This window comes from Bufo gargarizans, chromosome 2 (genome assembly GCF_014858855.1).
Source record: "Bufo gargarizans isolate SCDJY-AF-19 chromosome 2, ASM1485885v1, whole genome shotgun sequence".
In the NCBI taxonomy this organism is placed as follows: domain Eukaryota; kingdom Metazoa; phylum Chordata; class Amphibia; order Anura; family Bufonidae; genus Bufo; species Bufo gargarizans.
Genome location: NC_058081.1, coordinates 38,365,939 through 38,389,397, shown reverse-complemented (window position 1 = coordinate 38,389,397; position 23,459 = coordinate 38,365,939). Strand labels below are relative to the sequence as shown.

At 39.8% G+C, this 23,459-nt stretch overlaps 1 protein-coding gene across 3 annotated transcripts in view; it reads left to right on the top strand.

Annotated features, from left to right (window-relative positions):
* Positions 1-322: 322 nt before the first annotated feature.
* S1PR2 (sphingosine-1-phosphate receptor 2) overlaps positions 323-23,459 on the top strand; it is a 49,319-nt gene continuing 26,182 nt past the window's right edge. For 2 of the 3 annotated variants that reach the window (XM_044278778.1, XM_044278780.1), the window contains exon 1: positions 323-867. The gene's annotated coding sequence lies outside the window, so the exon portion shown is untranslated. Of the gene's footprint in view, positions 868-2,384; positions 2,899-23,459 lie in introns of those variants that run through there. The other variant, XM_044278779.1, reaches the window with a different exon arrangement.

The window sequence follows — 23,459 nt, the reverse complement described above, 5'->3', positions numbered from 1 at the left end:
CTTGTGGTTCAGTTTAACCTTACGCTTACATACATGACTTCATGCAATTCCAGATTTTCCTTCCTCAAACCCCCCCAAAAAATATAAAAATAAAAACTTGCTTAGAACTGATTCCACACAAAAGAAAACAGTCAAACCCTCCCCCCATATAGCAGCTGCCTTGTTGAAATTGCAGTTTCCATAATTAGTTAGATAGTAAAGAATAGTCACTGTGTGCCTGCAAAGAGTGTGGAGGGGGAAGGCAAGCACTGAATGAGAGCGAGGGGGAGGAGATAGTCAGAAAGGGGTTGTAGAGCTCAATTCTCCCTGTCCTCTTCTGTCTTCGAGCTGCTGACCAAAAAGACATGTTTTGCTATAAGGCATTGCTGTTTTTTTCTTTCCTTTTTTCCCACTCCCTCCTTTATTAAGCTCGGCCCCCTCTCTCAGTCTAACCCCCCTTTCTTCTTCTTCTCAGAGAGTCCCAGAGCCAAAAGTAGAGGAAAACATCTGGATTCTGTTTTTCAAGGAGAAGAGGGGGAAGGAGTGAGAAAGCGAGAAAGAGAGAGAGAGAGCACAGGACAAAATCATGGCTGTAGTGAGCACACCCCAAAAAACCCCCACTTTGGCAAGTTGCGAGTGGGAGAGGGAAAGTTGACAACTTACTAAGATGCTGACTTGGAGCAGACAAGGATACATTCTACAGCCTAGGAGATCCGAAGACCTGTCCAGATACACAGCAGCTACAGGTCTATTCTGGATCATGTGCTTGGGTTGAGATCCTCAGCTTTGGATGCACTTTTTTTTCTGTGGATTTAACAAGTTTGTAAAATTTGGATTGTGGGTCTTCACGTCTGGGATTAGCAAGTGCTGAATGCAAACCTAAGAAAGGTAAGGAGACGATGAAGGCACTCTAACAGGTGCAAAGAAGTACTGTGTACCATACTACTGCTGGATGAACAGACCTAGGCACTGCAGAGTCAAGATATGTTAGGACGTACAGAGTATTTGGTCAATAGAATGAAGGACTTGCCCTGATATTTTGGTGGTAGGATGTACAGAAGTTCATCACATATCATATAAGATTGAGGTTTCAATAATGAAAAAGTAGTGGTATCAATTAAGAAGAATTATTAATGGAGGTTTAATTTTCACATCATTGCCAGTATGTTATGAAACAGGGTAGTCCATTTAGGACACAGAGGGTATCTAGCTCTGGTGGACGATAAGTTATATTGTCTACTCATTTATTCAAGTAATACGTAACTTTTTGCTGAGGGAAATTACTTAGGACCTCCTCATCATTATTCAGTTATTTGGTCAGTTATTTTCATCAGTTATTGTGAGCCAAAACCAGGTGTGGGTCGAAAACACAGAACAGGTGCAGATCTTTCCATTATACCTTATCTTCCAGTAGGCTTCACTACTGGTTTTGGCAAACAATAACTGATGGAAATAACTAGTCAAATAACTAAAGTGTGAGCCTTATTTGTCTATTTGGGTCGAAGAGAGTCTATCGATCTGATGGACTCTGATTGACCATATATTACGCAGGAAGCGCATTGATTCTGGCGAGTGTCAAATAATACTTCAATCTTCAACAGGGAAATTTTTTGATGAGGACCTCCAGTGATCACGCATTATTGGAGCTCACCTTACTTGTCCGTTCCGAACAAGCTGGTGGATCCAACTTAACGTAATATATGTACATATCTGGTTCATTGGTTTTGATGGGTGCCACCCCTAATTTATTTTCTGCTAGTCAAATTTTAAGGATCTCTGGTGATCATCTCATTGGAGGACCTCTTATTTGTCCATTTGGGAAAGAGTGGGGCATTCAGTCTTGTAGACCTTAGTCTGCCAACCAGGTTCTTGAATTCTGTGGGGAAATTAATACTTATGACTCTCATAATCACCTCATCATTCATATGAGCCTTTTACATAGGCTGATTATGGACCAAGAGAGATGTTTCAATAATTGCCTCGTGAAAAGGCCCACTGATCAGCCAACAAACAAGCATATGTTGACATAGAAACCATTGATGGAGCCGTTGGTTCCGGCAATTATCTGCCCATATGAAGGTCTTTAAACAAGCACTAAACAACTTGCTATCTTGTCAATTGGATCTTGTTACTGGACATAAATCTACCAGCGTAAATGGACCTTACTTGTCCATTCTAGACAAGAAGAAGCTTTCAATCTGATGGATACATCTTGTCCACGTATTGTGCAGCTGGCATATTGTTTTCGGGGGCTGCCATATAATACTTTAATTTCTGCTAGGTAAATCGTTTTTTAGGACCTCCTGTGATGGTTGCATCATACAAGGAACACCTTTCGAGAGTTGTACAAACTGGGAAACCACTTTTAGATGGAATCAAACATGGAATTTTGTGGCAGTTTTTGAGGCAGTACAGATCTTTCCCACATTCCTAGTTCCCAAAGACAGCTGTAAAGTCTAAGCGAGGAAGGTCTCTAATTCAGAACTCTCAAACTGTGGGAATGGGCCACTTCAAATGACAGGGACTTAGCTCCAGGGGATAAGCAACTCCTATACATACTGAGCGAGGTAGCAACCATGCACGGCAGGCATTTAGGTGTGTGTACACACTATGTGAGAGGTGGAGACAAATCCACACAGGACCAATGAATTTGGAAGGCAGACGCAGACCTGCCTGTTGTGCTACCTGGCCGACGGAGAGTTCCAGGAGACCAGATCATTATATGATTTGGATGTTGTATCCTGAAATATAAGACAAAGGAATTCAGAGATGAATGAGGGGATTTTGTGTCTGCTAAGGAGTACGAGGGAGAAGAGATGAAAGGAAAGTTACAAGGAACAGAGATGAAAGATGAACCATGGGCTTCCACTATGCCAGGAAAACTAGGATAAGGCAGAGAAATGCAATGAGGATTCTCAAGTAAGTGAAGCATTTCATGTTTATAAAGCATAGGAATCCATGATTTATATAGTTCTGTAGTAGTAGGAACAAAGCTGAACCAAGGCAATCAGGGAAACAATGGACTCGTGTGTGAAGCTGCAGACGAAAGGCAATGACTCAGACAACAAAGTAAAAAAGCATGGACGTATGGAAGTTGTAAGGAGGCATACGTTTTAAGAAGAACAGTACAGACATTGTATAGTAGTCATATGAAATAAAAGAAAGCCATATAGGAGTGCTTATATGGAGTAATAGGAGGAGATTCAGGAGAGGTTACATGGAGTAATAGGAGGAGATATAAGAAAGGTTATATGGAGTAATAGGAGGAGATATAAAAGAGGTTATATGGAGTAATAGGAGGAGATATAGGAGAGGTTATATGGAGTAATAGGAGGAGATATAGGAGAGGATATATGGAGTAATAGGATGAGATATAGGAGAGGATATATGGAGTAATAGGAGGAGATATAGGAGAGGTTATATGGAGTAATAGGAGGAGATATAAGAAAGGTTATATGGAGTAATAAGAGGAGATATAGGAGAGGTTATATGGAGTAATAGGTGTAGATATAGGAGAGGTTATATGGAGTATTAGGAGATACAGGAGAGGATATATGGAGTAATAGGAGGAGATATAGGAGAGGGTATATAGAGTAATAGGAGGAGATATAGGAGAGGATATATAAAGTAATAGGAGGAGATATAGGAGAGGATATATGGAGTAATAGGAGGAGATATAGGAGAGGTTATATGGAGTAATAGGAGGAGATATAAGAGGAAATATAGGAGAGGTATATGGAGTAATAAGATGAGCTATAGGAGAGTTTATATGGAGTAACAACAGGAGATATAGGAGAGGATATATGGAGTAATAAGAGGAGATATAGGAGAGGTTATATGGAGTAATAGTAGGAGTTATAGGAGAGGATATATGGAGTAATAGGAGGAGTTATAGGAGAGGTTATATGGAGTAATAGGAGAGGTTACATGGAGTACTAGGAGGAGATATATGGAGTAATAGGAGGAGAAATAGGAGAAGTTATATGGACTAAAAGGGGGAGATATAGGAGAGAATATATGGAGTAAAAGGGGGAGATATAGGAGAGAATATATGGAGTAATAGGAGGAGATATAGGAGAGAATATATGGAGTAATAGGAGGAGATATAGGCCATGATACATGGAGTATTATATTGTAATATTACAGTAAGAAGTTTTTACAGCAGTTATACTGACATGTATATGATCCCTCCCCTATATACAGATTGTTTTCATGCTGTTTGGTGACATTAGTAATATTCTTGTGACATTCTCAATGTCTATTTCATTTCTAGTTTTATGAAATGTGTGGATTGTGGAAAGGTGTGGCACAGCGGTAGGAGAATGCCGCCTGGCTAGCTCATGTATTTTCGTTTGACTTCATCTGTCAGAGTTGTAGGTTTAGCTTAGAAACAGAGGAGTCTGAGATCGGGATGGAGTAATATATCAATAATGTACAGAACAATTTGTCATGACAAAAGTATTTATGACATAAGTTGTCGACATACAGAACAGCCAAAAATAAAGAGGTTCTCCACCTGGATTTATTTTTAGAAAAAATCTGATTACTAACAGAATGAGGTGGGGTACACAGCGGCAATGCAGCTTTAGTCAGACCACCTGAATGACTGTTGTCATGGGTAACATCTACGTCCACCATGGTCTGTTTCTCAGGTCTCACTGGCACTGGTATCGAGGGACTGCCTGGTTTAGAAACCCCATAAAGAAATACACATCACATTGTAAAGTGTTTGGTGTAAGTATTAGGGTATGAGCGCAGCTCTGGAGTATAAAACAGGATATACTCAGGATCAGTACAGGATAAGTAATGTATATACAGAGTGACTCTATCATCAGAATAGTGAGTGCAGCTCTGGAGTATAATACAGGATGTAACTCAGGATCAGTACAGGATAAGTAATGTATATACAGAGTGACTCTATCATCAGAATAGTGAGTGCAGCTCTGGAGTATAATACAGGATGTAACTCAGGATCAGTACAGGATAAGTCATGTATGTACACAGTGACTCCACCAGCAGAACAGTGAGTTCCGCAAAAAAAAAAAAAAAAGAATGTACTCCGTACGCATTACGTTTCCGTATTTCCATTCTATTAAAAGATAGAACATGTCCTATTATTGCCCGCAAATCACGTTCTGTGGCTCCATTCAAGTCAATGGGTCCGCAAAAAAAACGGAACACATATGGAAATGCACCCGTATGTCTTCCATATCCATTCCGTTTTTTGTGGAACCGTCTATTGAAAATGTTATGCCCAGCCCAATTTTTTTTTTGTATGTAATTACTGTATACTGTATATGCCATACGGAAAAACGGAACGGAAAAACGGAAAGGAAATGGAAACCCAACGGAAAAAAAAAAATGGAACAACGGATCCAGAAAAAACAGCCTGCAAAACACTGAAAAAGCCATACGGTTGTGTGAAAGAGGCCTAATACAGGATGTAACTCAGGATTAGTACAGGATAAGTAATGTATGTACACAGTGACTCCACCAGGAGAATAGTGAGTGCAGCTCTGGAGTATAATACAGGATGTAACTCAGGATTAGTACAGGATAAGTAATGTAATGTATGTACACAGTGACTGCACCAGCAGAATAATGAGTGCAGCTCTGGAGTATAATACAGGATGTAACTCAGGATCAGTACAGGATAAGTAATGTATGCACACAGTGACTGCACCAGCAGAATAGCGAGTGCAGCTCTGGAGTATAATACAGGATGTAACTCAGGATCAGTACAGGATAAGTAATGTATGTACACAGTGACTGCACCAGCAGAATAGTGAGTGCAGCTCTGGAGTATAATATAGGATGTAACTCAGGATTAGTACAGGATAAGTAATGTAATGTATGTACACAGTGACTGCACCAGCAGAATAGTGAGTGCAGCTCTGGAGTATAATACAGGATGTAACTCAGGATTAGTACAGGATAAGTAATGTAATATATGTACACAGTGACTGCACCAGCAGAATAGTGAGTGCAGCTCTGGAGTATAATACAAGATGTAACAGGATCAGTACAGGATATGTAATGTATGTACACAGTGACTTCACCAGCAGAATAGTGAGTGCAGCTCTGGAGTATAATACAGGATGTAACTCAGGATTAGTACAGGATAAGTAATGTAATATATGTATACAGTGACTGCACCAGCAGAATAGTGAGTGCAGCTCTGGAGTATAATACAAGATGTAACAGGATCAGTACAGGATATGTAATATATGTACACAGTGACTTCACCAGCAGAATAGTGAGTGCAGCTCTGGAGTACAATACAAGATGTAACAGGATCAGTACAGGATATGTAATGTAATGTATGTACACAGTGACTCCACCAGCAGAATAGTGAGCGCAGCTCCAGAGTACAATAAAAGATGTAACTCAGGTTCAGTACAGGATAAGTAATGTATGTACACAGTGACTCCATCAGCAGAATAGTGAGTGCAGCTGTGGAGTATAATACAGGCTGTAACTCAGGATCAGTACAGGATAAGTAATGTATGTACACAGTGACTGCACCAGCAGAATAGTGAGTACAGCTCTGGTGTATAATACAGGATGTAACTCAGGATTAGTACAGGATGAGTAATGTAATGTATGTACACAGTGACTTCACCAGCAGAATAGTGAGTGCAGCTCTGGAGTATAATACAGGATGTAACTCAGGATCAGTGCAGGATAAGTAATGTAATATATGTACACGGCGACTCCACCAGCAGAATAGTGAGTGCAGCTCTGGAGTATAATACAGAATGTAACTCAGGATCAGTACAGGGTAAGTAATGTATGTACACAGTGACTGCACCAGCAGAATAGTGAGTGCAGCTCTGGAGTATAACACAGGATGTAACTCAGGATCAGTACACGATAAGTAATGTAATGTATGTACACGGTGACTCCACCAGCAGAATAGTGAGTACAGCTCTGGAGTATAATACAAGTAATGTAATGTATGTACATGGTGACTCCACCAGTATGTTCCAATTTTAAAAGATGAAAAAGAATTAAAAAAATTTTACATTTCTTTTGTCATGGCATTGTATGGACATTTTTTTTACCAATCTGTTTTAGGTTCTCTTATTCTGCAGACTATTATCCTCTCGCCCCTTGACGCTCTGTTTACCCTCCGACCCTGGAATTCAGACCTCTTGCCCTTCCACCCATTCTCTGTGTATTCTCCCAGCCCCAAAAGTGGCTTGGGCTGTAGCTAATAAGGGTTCACGTAAGATGTGACATCTCAGCCCACATGTGTCATCTCCTGTGCCTGCCTAGCATTACAGAACAGATGTTCTCCATCAGATGGGACTGCGCTGAGGGCTGAGGTTTTCGGGGCTTTTCTCACACACCAATTTTTACAGGCATTAACTCTTTCCGCCTGCTGTAGAGATATGCTGAGCGATGAGGGATATAGCTGCAGCTAGAATTACATCCTAAACAATATTTGCCTTGTCTGGAAAGGATCCCACCGCAGATCTAAATTTATAGGGGGAACTCATAAATATGTGGCGGTAGGAGGGAAGTGGCGGTGGACTGGGGGTCGCTAAACATTGCTGCAATGGGCTCGTTTTCAGCTTTAATGTGACATTTTTGTTTCCCATCCTGTAAATGTGATGGTTTCTCAGAAGGATATGGCGTAGTTTTATGATTAACTGGGGTCCAACCCCACGTATCCATTGATTTTAGGCCTCATGCACACGACCATATGCATTTTGCGGTCTATGTTTCTATTCCGCAAAAGATAGAACGTGCCCTAATCTCAGCCACAAAATGCAGTCCACAGACTCAATGAAGACAAAGGGTCCGCAAAAAAGGTGCTATACGGACATCGTCTCTATTTTGTGGACCCGCATTTTGCAGAAAGCCAAACTCATACAGTCTTGCGCACGACATCTTAGGCCCCTTTTACATAAACATATCCGGTTTGCAGTTTGCATATTGCTGATCCGCAAAACATGGATACCGGCTGTGTGCGTCCCACATTTTGAAGTTCCGCAAAAAAATGTGGATCGGATGTGGACTACAAATATGGTCGTGTGAATGTATGTGGAGACATGCACTACTTGGTTCGTGGTCTATATAGTACAGTGCCCAAATAACAGCACCATACAGTGTGTATATAGTATAGTGTCCAAATAACAGCACCATACGGTGTGTATATAGTATAGTGCCCAAATAACAGCACCATACAGTGTGTATATACTATAGTGCCCTAATAACAGCACCATACAGTGTGTATATAGTATAGTGTCCAAATAACAGCACCATACGGTGTGTATATAGTATAGTGCCCAAATAACAGCACCATACAGTGTGTATATAGTATAGTGCCCTAATAACAGCACCATACAGTGTGTATATAGTATAGTGCCCTAATAACAGCACCGTACAGTGTGTATATAGTATAGTGCCCTAATAACAGCACCGTACAGTGTGTATATAGTATAGTGCCCTAATAACAGCACCATACAGTGTGTATATAGTATAGTGTCCAAATAACAGCACCATACGGTGTGTATATAGTATAGTGCCCAAATAACAGCACCATACAGTGTGTATATAGTATAGTGCCCTAATAACAGCACCATACAGTGTGTATATAGTATAGTGCCCTAATAACAGCACCGTACAGTGTGTATATAGTATAGTGCCCTAATAACAGCACCATACAGTGTGTATATAGTATAGTGCCCTAATAACAGCACCATACAGTGTGTATATAGTATAGTGCCCTAATAACAGCACCGTACAGTGTGTATATAGTATAGTGCCCAAATAACAGCACCATACAGTGTGTATATAGTATAGTGCCCTAATAACAGCACCATACAGTGTGTATATAGTATAGTGCCCTAATAACAGCACCGTACAGTGTGTATATAGTATAGTGCCCAAATAACAGCACCATACAGTGTGTATATAGTATAGTGCCCAGATAACAGCACTATACAGTGTGTATATAGTATAGTGCCCAAATAACACCACCATACAGTGTGTATATAGTATAGTGCCCAAATAACAGCACCATACAGTATGTATATAGTATAGTGCCCAAATAACAGCCTCATACAGTGTGTATATAGTATAGTGCCCTAATAACAGCAGCATACAGTGTGTATATAGTATAGTGCCCAGATAACAGCCTCATACAGTGTGTATATAGTATAGTGCCCTAATAACAGCACCATACAGTGTGTATATAGTATAGTGCCCTAATAACACATGCGGTGTCTATATAGTATAGTGCCCAGATAACAGCCTCATACAGTGTGTATATAGTATAGTGCCCAGATAACAGCCTCATACAGTGTGTATATAGTATAGTGCCCAGATAACAGCACTATACAGTGTGTATATAGTATAGTGCCCAAATAACACCACCATACAGTGTGTATATAGTATAGTGCCCAAATAACAGCACCATACAGTGTGTATATAGTATAGTGCCCAAATAACAGCCTCATACAGTGTGTATATAGTATAGTGCCCTAATAACAGCACCATACAGTGTGTATATAGTATAGTGCCCTAATAACACATGCGGTGTCTATATAGTATAGGGCCCAAATAACAGCACCATACGCTGTCTATATAGTATAGGGCCCAAATAACAGCACCGTACAGTGTGTATATAGTACAGTGCCCTAATAACAGCCTCATACAGTGTGTATATAGTATAGTGCCCTAATAACAGCACCATACAGTGTGTATATAGTATAGTGCCCTAATAACAGCACCATACGGTGTGTATATAGTATAGTGCCCAAATAACAGCACCATACAGTGTGTATATAGTATAGTGCCCAAATAACAGAACCATACAGTGTGTATATAGTACAGTGCCCAAATAACAGCACCATACAGTGTGTATATAGTATAGTGCCCAAATAACAGCACAATACAGTGTGTATATAGTATAGTGCCCAAATAACAGCACCATACAGTGCCAAGTAACAGCACCATACAGTGTGTATATAGTATAGTGCCCAGATAACAGCACCATACAGTGTGTATATAGTATAGTGCCCAGATAACAGCACCATACAGTGTGTATATAGTATAGTGCCCAAATAACAGCACCGTACAGTGTGTATATAGTACAGTGCCCTAATAACAGCCTCATACAGTGTGTATATAGTATAGTGCCCAAATAACAGCACCATACAGTGTGTATATAGTATAGTGCCCAAATAACAGCACCATACAGTGTGTATATAGTACAGTGCCCAAAAACCAGCACCGTACAGTGTGTATATAGTACAGTGCCCAAATAACAGCACCATACAGTGTGTATATAGTATAGTGCCCAAATAACAGCACAATACAGTGTGTATATAGTATAGTGCCCAAATAACAGCACCGTACAGTGTGTATATAGTATAGTGCCCTAATAACAGCACCATACAGTGTGTATATAGTATAGTGCCCAAATAACAGCACCATACAGTGTGTATATAGTATAGTGCCCAAATAACAGCACAATACAGTGTGTATATAATACAGTGCCCAAATAACAGCACCATACAGTGTGTATATAGTATAGTGCCCAAATAACAGAACCATACAGTGTGTATATAGTACAGTGCCCAAATAACAGCACCATACAGTGTGTATATAGTATAGTGCCCAAATAACAGCACCATACAGTGCCAAGTAACAGCACCATACAGTGTGTGTGTATATAGTATAGTGCCCAGATAACAGCACCATACAGTGTGTATATAGTATAGTGCCCAAATAACAGCACCATACAGTGTGTATATAGTACAGTGCCCAAAAACCAGCACTGTACAGTGTATATATAGTACAGTGCCCAAATAACAGCACCATACAGTGTGTATATAGTATAGTGCCCAAATAACAGCACCATACAGTGTGTATATAGTATAGTGCCCAGATAACAGCACCATACAGTGTGTATATAGTATAGTGCCCAAATAACAGCACAATACAGTGTGTATATAGTATAGTGCCCAAATAACAGCACCATACAGTGTGTATATAGTATAGTGCCCAAATAACAGAACCATACAGTGTGTATATAGTATAGTGCCCAAATAACAGCACCATACAGTGTGTATATAGTATAGTGCCCAAATAACAGCACAATACAGTGTGTATATAGTATAGTGCCCAAATAACAGCACCATACAGTGTGTATATAGTATAGTGCCCAAATAACAGCACAATACAGTGTATATATAGTACAGTGCCCAAATAACAGCACCATACAGTGTGTATATAGTATAGTGCCCAAATAACAGAACCATACAGTGTGTATATAGTACAGTGCCCAAATAACAGCACCATACAGTGTGTATATAGTATAGTGCCCAAATAACAGCACCATACAGTGTGTATATAGTATAGTGCCCAAATAACAGCACCATACAGTACCAAGTAACAGCACCATACAGTGTGTATATAGTATAGTGCCCAAATAACAGCACCATACAGTACCAAGTAACAGCACCATACAGTGTGTATATAGTATAGTGCCCAGATAACAGCACCATACAGTGTGTATATAGTATAGTGCCCAATAACAGCACAATACAGTGTGTATATAGTATAGTGCCCAAATAACAGCACCATACAGTGTGTATATAGTATAGTGCCCAAATAACAACACCATACAGTGTGTATATAGTATAGTGCCCAAATAACAGCACAATACAGTGTGTATATAGTATAGTGCCCAAATAACAGCACCATACAGTGCCAAGTAACAGCACCATACAGTGTGTATATAGTATAGTGCCCAGATAACAGCACCATACAGTGTGTATATAGTATAGTGCCCAATAACAGCACAATACAGTGTGTATATAGTATAGTGCCCAAATAACAGCACCATACAGTGTGTATATAGTATAGTGCCCAAATAACAGCACAATACAGTGTGTATATAGTATAGTGCCCTAATAACAGCACCATACAGTGTGTATATAGTATAGTGCCCAAATAACAGCACAATACAGTGTGTATATAGTATAGTGCCCAAATAACACATGCAGTGTCTATATAGTATAGTGCCCAGATAACAGCCTCATACAGTGTGTATATAGTATAGTGCCCAGATAACAGCCTCATACAGTGTGTATATAGTATAGTGCCCAGATAACAGCCTCATACAGTGTGTATATAGTATAGTGCCCAAATAACAGTACCATACGGTGTGTATATAGTATAGTGCCCAGATAACAGCACTATACAGTGTGTATATAGTATAGTGCCCAAATAACACCACCATACAGTGTGTATATAGTATAGTGCCCAAATAACAGCACCATACAGTGTGTATATAGTATAGTGCCCAAATAACAGCCTCATACAGTGTGTATATAGTATAGTGCCCTAATAACAGCACCATACAGTGTGTATATAGTATAGTGCCCTAATAACACATGCGGTGTCTATATAGTATAGTGCCCAGATAACAGCCTCATACAGTGTGTATATAGTATAGTGCCCAGATAACAGCCTCATACAGTGTGTATATAGTATAGTGCCCAGATAACAGCACTATACAGTGTGTATATAGTATAGTGCCCAAATAACACCACCATACAGTGTGTATATAGTATAGTGCCCAAATAACAGCACCATACAGTGTGTATATAGTATAGTGCCCAAATAACAGCCTCATACAGTGTGTATATAGTATAGTGCCCTAATAACAGCACCATACAGTGTGTATATAGTATAGTGCCCTAATAACACATGCGGTGTCTATATAGTATAGTGCCCAGATAACAGCCTCATACAGTGTGTATATAGTATAGTGCCCAAATAACAGCACCATACAGTGTGTATATAGTATAGTGCCCAAATAACAGCACCATACAGTGTGTATATAGTATAGTGCCCAAATAACAGTACCATACAGTGTGTATATAGTATAGTGCCCAAATAACAGCACCATACGCTGTCTATATAGTATAGTGCCCAAATAACAGTACCATACGCTGTCTATATAGTATAGTGCTCTAACAACAGTACCATACGGTGTCTATATAGTATAGGGCCCAAATAACAGCACCATACGCTGTCTATATAGTATAGGGCCCAAATAACAGCACCGTACAGTGTGTATATAGTACAGTGCCCTAATAACAGCCTCATACAGTGTGTATATAGTATAGTGCCCTAATAACAGCACCATACAGTGTGTATATAGTATAGTGCCCTAATAACAGCACCATACGGTGTGTATATAGTATAGTGCCCAAATAACAGCACCATACAGTGTGTATATAGTATAGTGCCCAAATAACAGAACCATACAGTGTGTATATAGTACAGTGCCCAAATAACAGCACCATACAGTGTGTATATAGTATAGTGCCCAAATAACAGCACAATACAGTGTGTATATAGTATAGTGCCCAAATAACAGCACCATACAGTGCCAAGTAACAGCACCATACAGTGTGTATATAGTATAGTGCCTAGATAACAGCACCATACAGTGTGTATATAGTATAGTGCCCAGATAACAGCACCATACAGTGTGTATATAGTATAGTGCCCAAATAACAGCACCGTACAGTGTGTATATAGTACAGTGCCCTAATAACAGCCTCATACAGTGTGTATATAGTATAGTGCCCAAATAACAGCACCATACAGTGTGTATATAGTATAGTGCCCAAATAACAGCACCATACAGTGTGTATATAGTACAGTGCCCAAAAACCAGCACCGTACAGTGTGTATATAGTACAGTGCCCAAATAACAGCACCATACAGTGTGTATATAGTATAGTGCCCAAATAACAGCACAATACAGTGTGTATATAGTATAGTGCCCAAATAACAGCACCGTACAGTGTGTATATAGTATAGTGCCCTAATAACAGCACCATACAGTGTGTATATAGTATAGTGCCCAAATAACAGCACCATACAGTGTGTATATAGTATAGTGCCCAAATAACAGCACCATACAGTGTGTATATAGTATAGTGCCCTAATAACAGCACCATACAGTGTGTATATAGTATAGTGCCCAAATAACAGCACAATACAGTGTGTATATAGTACAGTGCCCAAATAACAGCACCATACAGTGTGTATATAGTATAGTGCCCAAATAACAGAACCATACAGTGTGTATATAGTACAGTGCCCAAATAACAGCACCATACAGTGTGTATATAGTATAGTGCCCAAATAACAGCACCATACAGTGCCAAGTAACAGCACCATACAGTGTGTGTGTATATAGTATAGTGCCCAGATAACAGCACCATACAGTGTGTATATAGTATAGTGCCCAAATAACAGCACCATACAGTGTGTATATAGTACAGTGCCCAAAAACCAGCACTGTACAGTGTATATATAGTACAGTGCCCAAATAACAGCACCATACAGTGTGTATATAGTATAGTGCCCAAATAACAGCACCATACAGTGTGTATATAGTATAGTGCCCAGATAACAGCACCATACAGTGTGTATATAGTATAGTGCCCAAATAACAGCACAATACAGTGTGTATATAGTATAGTGCCCAAATAACAGCACCATACAGTGTGTATATAGTATAGTGCCCAAATAACAGAACCATACAGTGTGTATATAGTATAGTGCCCAAATAACAGCACCATACAGTGTGTATATAGTATAGTGCCCAAATAACAGCACAATACAGTGTGTATATAGTATAGTGCCCAAATAACAGCACCATACAGTGTGTATATAGTATAGTGCCCAAATAACAGCACAATACAGTGTATATATAGTACAGTGCCCAAATAACAGCACCATACAGTGTGTATATAGTATAGTGCCCAAATAACAGAACCATACAGTGTGTATATAGTACAGTGCCCAAATAACAGCACCATACAGTGTGTATATAGTATAGTGCCCAAATAACAGCACCATACAGTGTGTATATAGTATAGTGCCCAAATAACAGCACTATACAGTACCAAGTAACAGCACCATACAGTGTGTATATAGTATAGTGCCCAAATAACAGCACCATACAGTACCAAGTAACAGCACCATACAGTGTGTATATAGTATAGTGCCCAGATAACAGCACCATACAGTGTGTATATAGTATAGTGCCCAATAACAGCACAATACAGTGTGTATATAGTATAGTGCCCAAATAACAGCACCATACAGTGTGTATATAGTATAGTGCCCAAATAACAACACCATACAGTGTGTATATAGTATAGTGCCCAAATAACAGCACAATACAGTGTGTATATAGTATAGTGCCCAAATAACAGCACCATACAGTGCCAAGTAACAGCACCATACAGTGTGTATATAGTATAGTGCCCAGATAACAGCACCATACAGTGTGTATATAGTATAGTGCCCAATAACAGCACAATACAGTGTGTATATAGTATAGTGCCCAAATAACAGCACCATACAGTGTGTATATAGTATAGTGCCCAAATAACAGCACAATACAGTGTGTATATAGTATAGTGCCCTAATAACAGCACCATACAGTGTGTATATAGTATAGTGCCCAAATAACAGCACAATACAGTGTGTATATAGTATAGTGCCCAAATAACACATGCAGTGTCTATATAGTATAGTGCCCAGATAACAGCCTCATACAGTGTGTATATAGTATAGTGCCCAGATAACAGCCTCATACAGTGTGTATATAGTATAGTGCCCAGATAACAGCCTCATACAGTGTGTATATAGTATAGTGCCCAGATAACAGCCTCATACAGTGTGTATATAGTATAGTGCCCAAATAACAGTACCATACGGTGTCTATATAGTACAGTGCCCAGATAACAGCACCATACAGTGTGTATATAGTACATTGCCCAAATAACAGCACCATACAGTGTGTATATAGTATAGTGCCCAGATAACAGCACCATACAGTGTGTATATAGTATAGTGCCCAAATAACAGCACCGTACAGTGTGTATATAGTACAGTGCCCTAATAACAGCCTCATACAGTGTGTATATAGTATAGTGCCCAAATAACAGCACCATACAGTGTGTATATAGTATAGTGCCCTAATAACAGCACCACACGGTGTGTATATAGTATAGTGCCCAAATAACAGCACCATACAGTGTGTATATAGTATAGTGCCCAAATAACAGCACCATACAGTGTGTATATAGTATAGTGCCCAAATAACAGCACAATACAGTGTGTATATAGTACAGTGCCCAAATAACAGCACCATACAGTGTGTATATAGTATAGTGCCCAAATAACAGAACCATACAGTGTGTATATAGTACAGTGCCCAAATAACAGCACCATACAGTGTGTATATAGTATAGTGCCCAAATAACAGCACAATACAGTGTGTATATAGTATAGTGCCCAAATAACAGCACCATACAGTGCCAAGTAACAGCACCATACAGTGTGTATATAGTATAGTGCCCAGATAACAGCACCATACAGTGTGTATATAGTATAGTGCCCAATAACAGCACAATACAGTGTGTATATAGTATAGTGCCCAAATAACAGCACCATACAGTGTGTATATAGTATAGTGCCCAAATAACAGCACCATACAGTGTGTATATAGTATAGTGCCCAAATAACAGCACAATACAGTGTGTATATAGTATAGTGCCCAAATAACACATGCGGTGTCTATATAGTATAGTGCCCAGATAACAGCCTCATACAGTGTGTATATAGTATAGTGCCCAAATAACAGCACCATACAGTGTGTATATAGTATAGTGCCCAGATAACAGCCTCATACAGTGTGTATATAGTATAGTGCCCAAATAACAGTACCATACGGTGTCTATATAGTACAGTGCCCAGATAAAAGCACCATACAGTGTGTATATAGTACATTGCCCAAATAACAGCACCATACGGTGTGTATATAGTATAGTGCCCAGATAACAGCACCATACAGTGTGTATATAGTATAGTGCCCAGATAACAGCACCATACAGTGTGTATATAGTATAGTGCCCAGATAACAGCACCATACAGTGTGTATATAGTATAGTGCCCAAATAACAGCACCATACGCTGTCTATATAGTATAGTACCCAAATAACACATGCAATGTCTATATAGTATAGGGCCCAAATAACACATGCGGTGTCTATATAGTATAGTGCCCAGATAACAGCCTCATACAGTGTGTATATAGTATAGTGCCCAAATATCAGTACTATACAGTGTCTATATAGTATAGTGCTCTAACAACAGTACCATACGCTGTCTATATAGTATAGTGCCCAAATAACAGCACCGTACGCTGTCTATATAGTATAGTGCCCAAATAACACATGCGGTGTCTATATAGTATAGTGCCCAAATAACACATGCGGTGTCTATATAGTATAGTGCCCAGATAACAGCCTCATACAGTGTGTATATAGTATAGTGTCCAGATAACAGCCTCATACAGTGTCTATATAGTATAGTGCCCAAATAACAGTACCATACAGTGTCTATATAGTATAGTGCTCTAACAACAGTACCATACGCTGTCTATATAGTATAGGGCCCAAATAACACATGCTGTGTCTATATAATATAGTGCCCAAATAACAGCACCGTACAGTGTGTATATAGTACAGTGCCCAAATAACACATGCGGTGTCTATATAGTATAGGGCCCAAATAACAGCACCATACAGTGTGTATATAGTATAGTGCCCAAATAACAGCACCATACAGTGTGTATATAGTATAGTGCCCAAATAACAGCACCATACAGTGTGTATATAGTATAGTGCCCAAATAACAGCACCATACGCTGTCTATATAGTATAGTACCCAAATAACACATGCAGTGTCTATATAGTATAGGGCCCAAATAACACATGCGGTGTCTATATAGTATAGTGTCCAGATAACAGCCTCATACAGTGTCTATATAGTATAGTGCCCAAATAACAGTACCATACAGTGTCTATATAGAATAGTGCTCTAACAACAGTACCATACGCTGTCTATATAGTATAGGGCCCAAATAACACATGCGGTGTCTATATAGTATAGTGCCCTAATAACAGCACCGTACAGTGTGTATATAGTACAGTGCCCAAATAACACATGCGGTGTCTATATAGTATAGGGCCCAAATAACAGTACCGTACGGTGTCTATATAGTACAGTGCCCAAATAACAGCACCATACAGTGTGTATATAGTATAGTGCCCAAATAACAGCACCATACAGTGTGTATATAGTATAGTGCCCAAATAACGGCACAATACAGTGTGTATATAGTATAGTGCCCAAATAACAGCACCATACAGTGTGTATATAGTATAGTGCCCAAATAACAGCACCATACAGTGTGTATATAGTATAGTGCCCAAATAACGGCACAATACAGTGTGTATATAGTATAGTGCCCAAATAACAGCACCATACAGTGTGTATATAGTATAGTGCCCAGATAACAGCCTCATACAGTGTGTATATAGTATAGTGCCCTAATAACAGCACCATACAGTGTGTATATAGTATAGTGCCCAGATAACAGCACCATACAGTGTGTATATAGTATAGTGCCCAGATAACAGTACCATACAGTGTGTATATAGTATAGTGCCCTAATAACAGCACCGTACAGTGTGTATATAGTATAGTGCCCTAATAACAGCACCATACAGTGTGTATATAGTATAGTGCCCAAATAACAGCACCATACAGTGTGTATATAGTATAGTGCCCTAATAACAGCACCATACAGTGTGTATATAGTATAGTGCCCAAATAACAGCACCATACAGTGTGTATATAGTATAGTGCCCTAATAACAGCACCATACGGTGTGTATATAGTATAGTGCCCAGATAACAGTACCATACAGTGTGTATATAGTATAGTGCCCTAATAACAGCACCGTACAGTGTGTATATAGTATAGTGCCCTAATAACAGCACCATACAGTGTGTATATAGTATAGTGCCCAAATAACAGCACCATACAGTGTGTATATAGTATAGTGCCCTAATAACAGCACCGTACAGTGTGTATATAGTATAGTGCCCTAATAACAGCACCGTACAGTGTCTATATACAACTTGGAATATCGTCAATCAGCACTAGCTATACGCAGATTATTTTCCCATGTGATAACATTATGAAATATTAATTAATATTGTAGCCTGTATTATATTTCAGAGCTGCATTCACTATTCTGTCTGGTTGTTATTGCTAACACACAACAAGTTTGATGCCAGACATATCCCTAGTGTAAAATGCATTCCCAGAGTGCAAATCACCAGAGCTCTGTAATGACATTGAACCTGCAAAGAATGCTTATTAAAATTTAAAGTGTTTAGCCAGTAAGAAGAATAGTGAGTGCAGCTCTGGAGTATAATACAGGATGTAACTCAGGATCAGTTCGGGATAAGTAATGTATGTACACAGTGACTCCACCAGCAGAATAGTGAGTGCAGCTCTGGAGTATAATACAGAATGTAACTCAGGATCAGTACTGGATAAGTAATGTTATTAATGTACACAGTGACCCCACCAGCAGAATAGTGAGTACAGCTCTGGAGTATAATACAGGATGTAACTCAGGATCAGTACAGGATAAGTAATGTATGTACATAGTGACTCCACCAGCAGAATAGTGAGTGCAGCTCTGGAGTATAATACAGGATGTAACCGAGGATCAGTGCAGGATAAGTAATGTATGTTCACAGTGACTCCACCAGCAGAATAGTGATTTAAGCTCTGGAGTATACAGGGAGTGCAGAATTATTAGGCAAATGAGTATTTTGACCACATCATCCTCTTTATGCATGTTGTCTTACTCCAAGCTGTATAGGCTCGAAAGCCTACTACCAATTAAGCATATTAGGTGATGTGCATCTCTGTAATGAGAAGGGGTGTGGTCTAATGACATCAACACCCTATATCAGGTATGCATAATTATTAGGCAACTTCCTTTCCTTTGGCAAAATGGGTCAAAAGAAGGACTTGACAGGCTCCGAAAAGTCTAAAATAGTGAGATATCTTGCAGAGGGATGCAGCACTCTTAAAATTGCAAAGCTTCTGAAGCGTGATCATCGAACAATCAAGCGTTTCATTCAAAATAGTCAACAGGGTCGCAAGAAGCGTGTGGAAAAACCAAGGCGCAAAATAACTGCCCATGAACTGAGAAAAGTCAAGCGTGCAGCTGCCAAGATGCCACTTGCCACCAGTTTGGCCATATTTCAGAGCTGCAACATCACTGGAGTGCCCAAAAGCACAAGGTGTGCAATACTCAGAGACATGGCCAAGGTAAGAAAGGCTGAAAGACGACCACCACTGAACAAGACACACAAGCTGAAACGTCAAGACTGGGCCAAGAAATATCTCAAGACTGATTTTTCTAAGGTTTTATGGACTGATGAAATGAGAGTGAGTCTTGATGGGCCAGATGGCTGGATTGGTAAAGGGCAGAGAGCTCCAGTCCGACTCAGACGCCAGCAAGGTGGAGGTGGAGTACTGGTTTGGGCCGGTATCATCAAAGATGAGCTTGTGGGGCCTTTTCGGGTTGAGGATGGAGTCAAGCTCAACTCCCAGTCCTACTGCCAGTTTCTGGAAGACACCTTCTTCAAGCAGTGGTACAGGAAGAAGTCTGCATCCTTCAAGAAAAACATGATTTTCATGCAGGAAAATGCTCCATCACACGCGTCCAAGTACTCCACAGCGTGGCTGGCAAGAAAGGGTATAAAAGAAGAAAAACTAATGACATGGCCTCCTTGTTCACCTGATCTGAACCCCATTGAGAACCTGTGGTCCATCATCAAATGTGAGATTTACAAGGAGGGAAAACAGTACACCTCTCTGAACAGTGTCTGGGAGGCTGTGGTTGCTGCTGCACGCAATGTTGATGGTGAACAGATCAAAACACTGACAGAATCCATGGATGGCAGGCTTTTGAGTGTCCTTGCAAAGAAAGGTGGCTATATTGGTCACTGATTTGTTTTTGTTTTGTTTTTGAATGTCAGAAATGTATATTTGTGAATGTTGAGATGTTATATTGGTTTCACTGGTAAAAATAAATAATTGAAATGGGTATATATTTGTTTTTTGTTAAGTTGCCTAATAATTATGCACAGTAATAGTCACCTGCACACACAGATATCCCCCTAAAATAGCTAAAACTAAAAACAAACTAAAAACTACTTCCAAAAATATTCAGCTTTGATATTAATGAGTTTTTTGGGTTCATTGAGAACATGGTTGTTGTTCAATAATAAAATTAATCCTCAAAAATACAACTTGCCTAATAATTCTGCACTCCCTGTATATAACAGAGGATTAAACTCATGATACATACAAGTAATGTAATGTATTTAGAAAGTACAGCAGTATTGTATAATACTATATTTAAACTGTGCAGTCGGGGGCATTCGCTTTAAAGAGGTTGCCTAAGATCAACCCCCACAATTGCTTTAAAAAAAATAAAAAAAAACCTTGTCATACTCACCCTTGTCTTTAGTACCATCCTCTGCTGCGCTTGTGCGGTCCTCCTGCCTCTGTTTGACCACTGAGCACTGCAGCCAATCACTGCAGTGACACTCCATACACCTGCGCGACACTGTGCACATCGTTGCTGTCTGTAAATAAACATGGGTAGGAGGACCAGACCAGCTAGGGCCACAACGGCTCTGGAGAAAGGAGTACAACATGTTTTTATTTTCCATTTTAAGCAATTCTAGGGGTTGTCAGAAATTTAGAATAATCTTGGACAAACCCTTTAAGCTTCCAGAGCTGTGATCAGTTATCTATGAGCACAAATAGGAAAAGAAAGCTAATATTTATCTATGGGATTTTATTGACGTGCTAGTGATTACATTGTGATAGATGGACAGGTTAGACTAGGGCTAAAGATCATAAGACCAACCATAAACTTATTAACCATCATTACAACTTTGACTTGATGTGTGATTTTTTTTAAAGCTACTGCAGTCCATAGACAATATGTTTAAGGGTAGTTTCACACTAGTGTTTAAGTTTTCCGGTATTGAGTTCCATCATAGGAGCTCAATACCGGAAAAAAAAACGCTTCAGTTTTGACCCCATTCATTGTCAATGGAGACAAAACTGAACTGAACAGAACAGGACGCTCCAAAATGCATTCCATTCCGTTTAGTTGCGTTCCCAGACCGGAGAGCAAACCGCAACATGTTGTATTTTGCTTTCCGTCCTGGGATGCGGATGCAAGACGGATCCAGCATTACCCCCAATGCAAGGCAATGGGGACAGATCCGTTTTCTCTGCCACATTAGAAAACGGATCCGTCCCCCATTGACTTTCAATGGAGTTCATGACGGATCCGTCTTGGTGATGTTACAGATAATACATCCGGAACCGTTCATAACGGATGCAGATGGTTGTATTATCAGTAACGGAAGTGTTTTTGCTGGACCCTGCCGGATCCAGCAAAAACGCAAGTGTGAAAGTAGCCTTAGCTGTGACATCTGACAATGATCTCGTTTTGCTTTATGGGTGTTTCTAGAGAAAAGATAAGTGGGCAAGATGGGTACAGATGTGGTACAGAGAGTAAAACCTGCCCATCTAAATTCAGTCTCCATAGCTGATCAGTTTGGTGAGGTCTGGCTTTTGTATCTTCCCGCCCATTAAAGTTAGTGGGCATGCCTCTATGACTTCTACAGTATATGGCCATAGGACATATGTATTGCGATCATTGGGTGTAGACCCACTGTGTCAACCAACCGGTTTGCTATTGGGCTAAACCTTAGGGCATTATCTTGGCATTCCCAGAGTATTCACCCTTTAACTCCTATACAGGGATCTTGACTTCACTCCAGGGGAGCCACCAGGCCTCTGCCTCCTAGAGTAGTCGCAGTGTGGTTGATAGCTGACTCTCAGGGGACAGAGACAACAGTGCGGGGCACCAAGGGGTCAGGCAAACTTACAGTCAGTGAAAGGTCGAAGTCAGGGCAGGCAGAGTTTGTTCAAATCCGAGAAGAGTGACACCAATGCCTGCCCAAAGTAGTAGGGCAGCCATGGGCATGCGCCATCGATGTAACAATATGGCAGGTTGTCCTGGGTAGACAACCTCTTTCAGACCCATTAACACAGATCCAGTACAGTGTGAAATGCACCTTTTAGGTCACATAGAGATTTTTAACTAACAAAAAGGGAAATTGGTGTACATTTGCATACTTTTTTTGTGGTTACCGAAATGACAGAGGCAGTTTTTCTATTTTGGTGTCACTTGGCATGTGATGCTCGGAAAAAGCTTGTTAAATCAGATGAACTTTAGAAGAAGAAAGAAATGGAACAAGAAGTCTTTTACCAAAACCTTGAAGATTGTAGACCCAGATATCTGGTCAATCTGATCCAATAGCTGGCCATACACATTAGATAGCTGTTGACCGAAGGTTTGTTCAGCCACCAGCTATCTCTACTGAACCTTCCATACACATACCTTCTCAGCTCAGCTACGTGTGTATGTGTCCTTATCTCCTAAAAACTAAAGGATCAAACTGTTGAAATCC